Below are 6,637 nucleotides of genomic sequence, written 5' to 3'. Positions count from 1 at the left end.
ATCCCAGCCCTTACTGTGATGTTTAACATGGAATAAGCATTCAGTACATGTGCGTGGACTGAACGATCAAAGGCAGCCTTTAGGCACAAAAGCATCTAAGGCCGTACGTGACACCTCTTCATATGCGTTTCTTTCTTATTAAGGTGTCATGACCCTGAGTATTTCCAAACTTCCTGATTAGGAGATCTGAGGAAATGAATGAAATAACACTGGGACAGTCTCTGGCCGTCGTGACTGCTGGCGCAACAGGGAGCAGTGGAAACGTCAGGTCCTCACACCTGCCAGCCAGCCAGCAGCTCGTGTCCACGTCCGTGCTGCATGCCCGCCACACATGCTCTGCCTCGTGTGCAAGTGCCCGCAGGTTGGTGTTGAACCGGTAAAACCCTCAAACTTTATATTTAAAAATTCATTAGGAAAATAAAGAAATGATGGTCGTTTAGTATAATAGTCGTCTTTGTTCATTCTTAAGGACGATCTTCTGAAAACGGCAGGCTGTTAGTCTCAGGGAGGCTCCTGTGCCGAGCCCGCGGTCCAGGAACACCAGGGTCCCAGTTCTGCTGGACAGGTCAGCTCACGTGCCTCCAAGGCCCCGGTTTCCGCCCCCAGCCGCCGCCTCCCAGCCACGGCCCTCCGTGACAGCACCGATGGGCCTCAAACCCCTTGAAAGAAACAGTCATCGAGGCCGAACGCACACGGCTGTGCGGGATATAGGTGCCAGGGAAGGTGAGGAGCCGCAAGACCTCGATCTCTGGCTTGAGCGGCAGGGGATGGCGGTCCTGTCCACCAAGAGGGAGGCTTGTGGCACAGGACTGGGGTGGCTTTTCCCAGGGAAGCGATGATTATAATCTCCAAAACACAGTCTCAGGTCCATGTGGACTCCGATTCCTTCAAGCAGCTGGCGAGTTCTCGGTGTAAAATACCCACATCCCTGTCTCCTCACTGAGTGAATGTTTCCCCTCAAGTACGGATGGAAATGACCCGCACAGCACAGCCCACACCGCCGCTTTTGCAGAGGGATGTGTGCTGGGGGCGGGGCCGTGGTCCCTGGTGCTGTCCCACTGGCCTGGTTGCTGTCCGTTCTTCCTTCCCTAGGGCTGCAAACCGTGAGGATCCCAAGCCGCACATGTACCACCAAAAGCTCCATTTCTGTGTCATGTGAGCAAGGCTGGGGACAGCACAAAAGTCCCTATAGGAACGCAAGTAGGTGGAAGTCTTATTGTCTATAAATAATTCACATGACTTATTTTATTGAATTAACTTCAACCAACTAGCCGAAGTCCTGAACGTGTTAGTGAAGCCTGGAAGTGGAGGAAAATAATTCCACCCACGAAACCGCATGAAGGGCAATGCGTGTGTGTGTGTGTGTGTTCCGTCTCACGTGTGTGGCATGCGTGTGTGTGTGTTCCGTCTCACGTGTGTGGCATGCGTGTGTGTGTTCCGTCTCACGTGTGTGGCATGCGTGCGGTGTGTAGAGTCATAGTGTGGGGTGGGAGCAGGTCGTGTCACATGTGCAGTATGTGCCATGTTGTAGAGTGTGGAGTATGTTGTGTGTGCTGCATGTTTATCGTGAGCTGGGTGTCGTGTGCGTGTAGAGTGCATGGTGTGTGGATGTGTGTTTAGCATGTGCGACCGCGCGTGGCCTGGAGGGTGAGTGAAGGGGACAACGGGAGCCTGGCGCCATCTGGCCCCGAGCGGCCCGCTCACAGGTGGAGGTTCTCCCAGCTCCAGCCCTTGGCACCAGGCCGCGGCCTGCCCACCTGTGCATGGAGGGGAGCAGGTGCCAGTGGGCAGCCGGCCTCGGTGATGCACAGACGGACTCACAGGTGGTCAGCAGCACAACTACTTTGCAAAACAAGCTTAAAGGGAGGCATCAAGCTGAGCTGTGGGCAGGCAGAACAAACCCAAGATGGAAACGTGGGACGCCTCCCACCCGGGCCCGCATTCTCCCAGCTGGTCTGCAGCACCAGGTCCACATGCTCTACCTGGCTCCCCCGACCCTGGGGACCTTTCTGTGCTTCCACCGGTAGCCTCTTCCTGCCGCCGTGTGTACCTGCGTGCACAGCAGGTGTCTGCCCTCCAACCGCCTGTCTCACCGCCACAATTACAGGAGGAAGGTTGCAGCTCGAGCTGCAACTCGAGCGGTAGGGCCAGTCTGCCCCCAGAGGAGCCCCACTGATGTCACCGCCTGGGCCGCCAGGCCAGTGAGTCCCAGGGGCGGCCCATCACCCCACCTGGGCCTGGAGAAGTGTGCACCTGAGCCTGAGGCATGAGCTGCACAAGTGAACAACGGTCTGGAAGGGTCTCGCGCCTCTTGGTCCCAGGAAGCTGCATCCACGGAAAGGAGACCATGCCGCTGAAGGGAGATCAGAGGTCCGAGTGGCTGTGAAATGGGCAGCTTGGCAGGATGTCAGCGGGAGCCAGACTGAGGCTCTGCAAACATCACAGAGAGGGGGCCCAGGGAGGAGGCATGAACGGGGAGGGAGTCTCACTCGGCATCCTGTCGGGAGCCAAGAGCAGGGCTGTGGATGGAACCTCAGAACCTCGAGGCAATCTCTCTATGGAAATAAGGGGGGGAACTGCTGTGCAGAGGACGAGCCTTGAGGGAGGTGCTCACGGAGACCTGAGCAGACGATCCCTGAGGGAGATGAGGAAGGACCCCTGGTCTGCTTGGAGACATGGGGACTAGGACGCGGGAGGTCCCTGCCTCTGCCACCTCGGTTGCCGGGAGCACAGGAGCCAGAGGACCCGAAGCAACCACCACAGAGCTGACCCTGAAGATTAGCACCCCCACTTCTCCACACCAACCTGGGACCGCTCCTGGTTCCCAGCCCTGTGGTCCCGAACTAACTGTGCACTGAGGTGCCCAGCTCCGTGGTGTACTCCCACGGTGCCTCCGGATGTTTTCAGGATTCCGCACACCCAGCCCCCATGCTGCCTTGCCTTCGCAGAGCGGGTGTTGGTCACTGTGATTAGAAGCACGACAGCGTGGGAATCAGCGTGGAAGTGAGAGACCCATCAAATTCCGCGGGGAACTGCCCAAGAGCCAACACCCCCAAGTTAAGTAATTATGGTTAAGAATGATACAATGGGATAGGCCAATGGGGTCTGGTTCGGCTCTGGTCCAGGTCTGCAGTGGCTCCAGGGCTGCGGGACTGCGGGGTGTGACACACGCCCTCAGGAGCTCTCTCGTTGCCTCCGCCGCGTGGAAGCCCTGAGAGAGGACACATAGGAACTTCTGGATCCTTCGGATCTTAGCACTATATCTGGCTATTTGGTGTATTCATTTTGTAGATTTCACTCTGAGGTGGTTGTCTCATTTCAATGTGGCAACCTCTGGAGCCCATTCCTTGCCCTGCACTACGCTGCTGTAGGACATCTAAGCTTCCCACCAAATCCAGAGCTTCCATCCTGGGAGGAGGAGCAGGAAAAAGAAACAGGTTGGGGTTAAGATGGTGGAGGAGTAGGGGACCCCTTTTTCAGCTGGTCCCCTGAGCCGAGCTGGATAGGTACCAGACCAGCCTGAACATCCACGGAATCAGCCTGAGATGCAGGAAGATACATCTGGATCTCTACAAAATGAACATCTCCAGTGCTGAGTATTGAGGTACAAAGCGGGGAGCCGTGAAACCGTGCACAGATATCGGAAAATAAATGGAAGGGGGAGGGAGCCGCCGCTTTCAGGCCCGGGATGCAGTAGCCACCTGCATGGGGGAGCGGGCGGACTCACGGGCTGGCACCCGCGAGAGAGTAGACTGAGACCATGAGCCGGGGAACAACGCGCGCCACCAGACTGAAAACCAGAGTTCCGGTGTGCTCACTGGAACCAGACTGAGACCAGGAGCTCCGGGAGTGCGTGGGGGTGGCTGGCAGCTGGCGGTGTTAGAAACACAAAGGACAGAGACGCGCCGGCCTTGGAAGTGAGGGCTGGGACGCTGGGTGTGGGGCGCACATCCCGGGAGGCTGCAGGGTTGAGCAGCACCAACAGTAACAGAGTTAAAGTTGCCAGAACATCAGTGGAGAACGGCCCGCGATCCCTCTGTTCTGAGACAGAGGCTGAGATTCGGCCGCTGCTGCCCTCTCAGAAGAGGCACAGCAGACCACCAGGGAAAGCTGCCAGAGAACAAAAGCCTGGAAATACCGGCTCACAGTGTGCCCACCCCCATCCCCCCTTGCAGGGGACATGGAGACTCTACCCAAACAGGGCTGCCTGAGTATTGGCGCGGCAGGCCCCTCCCCCAGAGGGCAGGCTGAAAAATCAAGAATCCCAGATCCCTAAGATCCCTATAAAACAGGTGCACACGGCCTGGGTCCCGGTCAATAATTTGGGCTCCGGACAACCCCGCAACCTCTCCTCATCAGAATGACGAGAAGGAGAAATCCCCCCCAGCAAAGAAAAAACAATGAGTCTGTGGCCTCTGCCAGAGAACTAATGGATATGGATATAACCAAATTATCAGAAATGGAATTCAGAGTAACAATGGTCAAGATGATGTGTAGACTTGAAAAAAGTATTAACGAAAATGTTAATGAGAATATAGAATATCTAAGGGCGGAAATGAGAGCGAATCTGGCAGAAATTAAAAATTCTATGAGCCAAATGCAGTCAAAACTAGAGGCTCTGACGGCCAGGGTGAATGAGGCAGAGGAACGTATCATTGGAGGATGGGTTAGTAGAAGAAAAAGCTAAAATAGAATCTGCACTCAAAAAAATCCATGCTCAAGAATGTAGGTTACGGGAGATTACTGACTCAATGAAACGTTCCAATTTCAGAATCATCAGCATCCCTGAGGGGGTGGAGAAAAACAGAGGTCTAGAAGAGATATTTGAACAAATTGTAGCTGAAAACTTCCCTAATCTAGCAAGGGAAACAAGCATTCGTGTCCAAGAGGCAGAGAGGACCCCATCCAAGCTCAACCAGGACAAACCTACGCCACGGCATGTCATAGTGCAATTCGCAAATATTAGATCCAAGGATACAGTATTGAAAGCGGCTAGGGCAAAGAAATTTCTCACGTACCAAGGCAAAGTTATCGGGATTACGTCAGACCTGTCTACAGAGACCTGGAATGAGAGAAAGGCTTGGGGGGGCATTTTTAAAGCTCTTTCAGAGAAAAACATGCAGCCAAGGATCCTTTATCCAGCAAAGCTGTCATTCAGAATTGATGGAGAAATAAAGACCTTCCAGAACCGCCAGTCATTGACCAATTTCATAACCACAAAACCAGCCCTACAGGAGATATTAAGGGGGGTTCTATAAAAGTAGAAAGACCCCAAGAGTGATACAGAACAGAAAGTCACAATCTATAGAGACGAAGACTTTACTGGCAACATGGGATGATANTAAAGAGAAATGGCATCATTAAAATCATATCTGTCAATAATCTCTATCAATCTAAATGGCTTAAACTCTCCCATAAAACGCCACAGGGTTGCAGATTGGATAAAAAGACATGACCCATCCATTTGCTGTCTACAAGAGACTCATTTTGAACCCAAAGATGCATTCAGACTTAGAGTAAGGGGATGGAGTACCATCTTCCACGCAAATGGACCTCAAAAGAAAGCTGGAGTAGCAATTCTCATATCAGACAGATTGGATTTTAAACTAAAGACTATAGTTAGAGACACAGAAGGGCACTATATTATTCTTAAAGGATAATGGATACAAGTGGATATGACAATTATTAATATATATGCCCCCAACAGGGGAGCAGCAAGATACACAAGCCAACTCTTAACCAGAATAAAGAGACATATAGATAAAAATACGTTAATAGTAGGGGACCTCAACACTCCACTATCAGAAAAAGACAGAGCACCCATGCCAAAAATCAACAAAGAAACATGGGCCTTGTNACTATCAGAAATAGACAGAACACCCTGGCAAAAACTAAGCAAAGAATCAAAGGCTTTGAATGCCATACTCGACGAGTTGGACCTCATAGATATATATAGAACACTACACCCCAGAACCAAAGAATACTCATTCTATTCTAATGCCCATGGAACATTCTCAAGAATAGACCATGTTCTGGGTCACAAAACAGGTCTCAACCGATACCAAAAGACTGAAATTATTCCCTGCGTATTCTCAGACCACAATGCTTTGAAATTGGAACCCAACCACAAGGAAAAACCTGGAAGAAACTCAAACACTTGGAGGCTAAGAACCATCCTGCTCAAGAATGACTCGATAAACCAGGAAATCAAAAAACAAATTAAACAATTTATGGAGACCAACGAGAATGAATACACAACGGTCCAAAACCTATGGGATACTGCAAAGGCAGTCCTAAGGGGGAAATACATAGCCATCCAAGCCTCACTCAAAAGAATAGAAAAATCTAAAATGCAGTTTCTATATTCTCACCTCAAGAAACTGGAACAGCAACAGAGGGACAGGCCTAACCCACTGACAAGGAAGGAGTTGACCAAGATTAGAGCAGANCTAAGGGGAAAATACATAGCCATCCAAGCCTCACTCAAAAGAATAGAAAAATCTAATATGCAGTTTTTATATTCTCACCTCAGGAAGCTGGAATAGCAACAGAGGGACAGGTTAATCCATGCACGAGGAAGTAGCTGACCAAGATTAGAGCAGAGATCAATGAATTAGAAACCAGGAGTACAGTAGAG

The sequence above is a fragment of the Ailuropoda melanoleuca genome, chromosome 1 (genome assembly GCF_002007445.2).
Source record: "Ailuropoda melanoleuca isolate Jingjing chromosome 1, ASM200744v2, whole genome shotgun sequence".
Taxonomy (NCBI): Eukaryota; Metazoa; Chordata; class Mammalia; order Carnivora; family Ursidae; genus Ailuropoda; species Ailuropoda melanoleuca.
The sequence above is the reverse complement of the archived record's forward strand: the minus strand, read 5'-3'. Positions refer to the sequence as shown.